This window comes from Aplysia californica, unplaced genomic scaffold (genome assembly GCF_000002075.1).
Source record: "Aplysia californica isolate F4 #8 unplaced genomic scaffold, AplCal3.0 scaffold00045, whole genome shotgun sequence".
Taxonomy (NCBI): Eukaryota; Metazoa; Mollusca; class Gastropoda; order Aplysiida; family Aplysiidae; genus Aplysia; species Aplysia californica.
In genome coordinates this window covers 1893485-1897612 of record NW_004797315.1, presented here as the reverse complement: position 1 = coordinate 1897612, position 4128 = coordinate 1893485, and the positions used below count along the sequence as shown (strand labels likewise).

At 41.5% G+C, this 4128-nt stretch overlaps 1 protein-coding gene across 1 annotated transcript in view; it reads left to right on the top strand.

The window, feature by feature from the left end:
* LOC101851392 overlaps positions 1 to 4128 on the top strand; it is a 68645-nt gene that overhangs the window by 3028 nt on the left and 61489 nt on the right. The gene's annotated exons all lie outside the window — the stretch shown is intronic.

Sequence of the window (4128 nt, the reverse complement as noted above, 5' to 3'; positions counted from 1 at the left end):
CCCCCTGTCTTTTTTGTGTTTGTCACTCTCTTGTAACACACTCAAATGACATTTCTGTATTGCAAGTGCCGTAAAACTTCAACTAAAACTAAACTAAAAACAGGCAAACAAAAAAACAATTGGAAGTGGGTGGTTGGCGGGTGCTCTGGTGGGGTTTGCTCCTTCTTTCCTATCAAACATCTATCGTCTAAATCTGTCCTCCTTCTTTGTATGTGTTTGTTACTCTCTTGTAACACCTCTAATCTTCGGCACTTATATGCCCTTATTGTGTTGCAAGTGTCGTAAAACGTTTACTTAATTAAACTAAAACAAACTAACAAACAAACAATTGGAAGTGGGTAGTTAGTGGGTGCTCTGGTGTGAATTTGCTCCTTCTTTCCTGCCAAAGATCTATTGTCTTTATCTCCCATCCTTTTTTTGTTGTTAATCTCTTGTAACTCATCTAATCTTCTGGCACTTATATGACCTAACTGTGTTGCAAGTGCCGTTAAACATTTACTAAAACTAATCTAAGACAGACAAACAAAGTGGGTTGTTGGCGGGTGCTCTGGTGTTGTTTGCTTCTTCTTTCCAATCAAACTTCTATCGTCCTTGTTTCCCCTTCTTCTGTTTTTTATTTGTTACTCTCTTGTAACACCTCTATCTTCTCTATCTTCTGGCGCTCATATGACCTTATTGTGTTGCAATGTGGTCTGCTCCTTCTTTCCTATCAAACATTCTATTGTCCCTGCTCCCCCGCCCCCATCTTTTTTATGTTTGTTACTGTCTTGCTTCTTCTTTCCTATCAAACATCTATCGTCCTTATCTCCCCTTCTTCTTTTTTATATTTGTTACTCTCTTGTAACACCTATGATCTTCTGACGCTCATATGACCTTATGCAGTTGCGAGCGCCGTAAAAAAACCTACTATAACGGTTTTTTTAAATCTGTCTTGTTACACCTCTAATCTTCTGGCGCTCATATGACCTTATGCAGTTGCGAGCGCCATAAAACCACTACTAAAACTGAAACAAAAACAATGGGGAGGTATCTCTGGTAGTTAGGTCCTACCTGTTCACTCACGACATCCCAGTGACGTGTCTCTGTGTGACTGTCTCGATTGTCCACCTCCATCAGCTGTGCGTGGGCTGGCTTCTGTTTGACTGGGACGAACAAGTCGAGTAATTACGGCTCTCGGTATCAGTGACGCAGGGTACGATCATGATCATGTTCACACTTATTGGCCTGATGACGTAGGTGTGTCTTCTCGGCCCTCCATCTGGCGAGTGGCCGTCTAGAACTACTTTGGGAAATAAAGACCCGAGAAATTCTAGGCCTACTATAAGTACCTTTAAAAGAACAAAGATGTATTTATATTTTTTAAATACCAACTCGGACAACATTGTTTATCACAACTAACTCTCCAACTCTGCGGTGATGAGTGTTTGATGGGTGCTCTGGTGTGGCTAGCTCCTTCTTTCTTTCCAAATGTCTTTTGTCCGTTTCTCTCCTCCTTTTTTGTGTTTGTCTCTATGTGTTTGCCACTCTCTTGTAACAACTCTAATCTTCGGCACTTATTTGATCTAATTGGATTACAAGTGACGCAAATCTCTTACAAAAACTAAACTTAACAAAGTGGAAGGTGTCAGTTGTAGGTCCTAGCTCTTCCCCCGTGGCGTGTCTTTCTCTGTGTCTGTCTGCGAGTTTTTGGAGGGTGCCACTGCTAGGTCCAACTTCTTTACTTTCTCTCTGTTGTTTCTGTCTTTCTTACTTTTTTTTCCAGCACTATGACCGTTATTGTGCCGATGTGTTTCTCTTTTCTCAAACAACCAAACACATGTGTCTGTGTGCGGGTTGTTGGAGGGTGCCACTGCTAGGTCCTACTTCTTTATTTCCTCTGTTGTTTCTGTCTGTCTACCTTTTTTTTCTCAGCACTAAGTGACGACTCTCGTGTTGGTGTTCTTTTCTTCCCCCAAACAAGGTGTCTGTGGGTGGTTGGCGGGTGCTCTGGTGTTGTTTGCTCCTTCTTTCCTATCGAACATCTATCGCCCTTATCTCCCCTCCTTCTTTTTATGTTTGTTACTCTCTTGTAACACCTCTAATCTTCTGGCGCTCATATGACCTTTTATGCAGTTGCGAGCGCCGTAAAACATCGACTAAAACAAAGAAAAAAAGTGTTTGTCTAGCTTTTTCGTCAGCTGCGCGTGGGTGTACTTCTGTTTGGCTGGGACAGTCAGGTAATTGTTTCTCTCGGTATCATTAACGGAGGATACGATCATGATTATATTTATTTAATGGCGTGGTGACGTTGGTGTCTCTTCTTTTTAGTCTTAATAACAGTTTTACGGCATTTGCAACATCTATAGGTCATATAAGTGCCGAAGATTAGAGATGCTACTCGAGCTTAACGTGTAAAGTAGGAGGAGAGATAAGGATGATAGATGCTTGATAAGAAAGAGGGACGAAGGAACAAACCACTCCAGAGCACCTGCCAACAACCCACATGTCTTCTCGATTCTTTTTCTGACTGGCTGGAACTAGATATCTAGTTTGGGATGTGAGAAAGACCCGTTAAATAATACTACTTAAAATAATACCTGGGGAGAATTGTTTATCACAGCCAGCTGTCCGCTGGTCTTGAAATCTGTGTCGGTGGTTGGCGGGTGCTCAGGTGTGGTTTGCTCCTTTTCTCCTGTCAAAAAGTCTATCGTCCTAATCTCCCCTCCTCTTGCTTGTTTCTCTCTTGTAACACCTCTAATCTTCGACACTTATAGGACGTTTCTCTGTTGCAAGTGCCGTATAACTTACTGAAACAGAGAAATGTGTGATAAACTCTTTGTTCTATTCTATTGATTAACCTTATGGGGACGCGTGTAAAAGCTTGACAATATTGCCTTGTACAACTGGACAATCACGTTTTATGGACAGAAATCGCACAGAGCTCGATGAATGCAGAGTAAACGTCTAATGTGGATTACACCCGTCGTTTATTAAACGTTCACACATATGTTAATGATATTTTCGTGTACTCATTATTCTAACCAGAGATTTGGCTTTCAAACTGCACCTGTTACCCCTTTCACTTTGGTGTAAAATTTTCACTACGATCTTATGTCGGCGGGTGGTTGGTGGGGTGCTCTAGTGTGGTTTGCTCCTTCTTTCTTATAAAAAAATCTGTCGTCCTTACTTCTCCTCCTTCTTTTTCTGTGTTTGTTACTCTCTAGTAACACCATCCTCTATTCATCGGCACTTACATCACCTTATTGAGTTGCAAGTACCCTAAAACTCGTACTAAGCCTAAACAATCTTGTGTTAGAAGCATTGATTACCTTTAGAATTGGTTATTTGGATTTAGAGCAGTACCCATGCCGTGATTTGCTGAAGTATGAACTCTACCTCAACTGGTCTCGTTTCGAGAAAATAAACTTTTCGTTTTTAAGCTTGGTCACAAAAGTGGGTGAAAAGGATCAAGGGGAAGGCCGCGTGAAACCTGTAGAAGAATCACAGAAAAGTAGGAAGACTTGGAATAACACCAAGAGGCTATCCCAGGATAGAGAAAGATGGAAAGTATTTGTTCGTGGCCTATACCTTGGTGCAGGGTGAGGGAATAACACCAAGAGGCTATCCCAGGATAGAGAAAGATGGAAAGTATTTGTTCGTGGCCTATACCTTGGTGCAGGGTGAGAAATGTAATGATGATGATAAAAGTGGGTGGACATTTTTTGTTGTTGGGATTTATTAGGGTACATACTGCTTCGAATTTCAGCAAAATATTTTGGTACTAGTGAAACGTGTCTAAGATATATTCATGAAATATAGCAAGTCTTAAAATATCTCTCATGTCCTTTATAAGAATATTAGACGAATAAGTGTGGATCGAAATGACAACTACCTTTTCTCTTTGTCCCCCTTTTTTCCGAAGATTAAAAAGGCAACTCGTCGCATTGTCACGAGTGCAGCTGCTACACGTGGCAAAAACTTTCTGACAAAAGAAGGTGGGTGGTTGGTGGGTGCTCTGGTGTAATTTGCTCTCCCTTTCCTGTCAAACGTCTATCGTCCTAATCTGCTTTCTGTGTGTGTGTGTCTCTCTCTCTCTCCCTCTCTCTCTCTCTCTCTCTCTCTCTCTCTCTCTCTCTCTCTCTCTCTCTC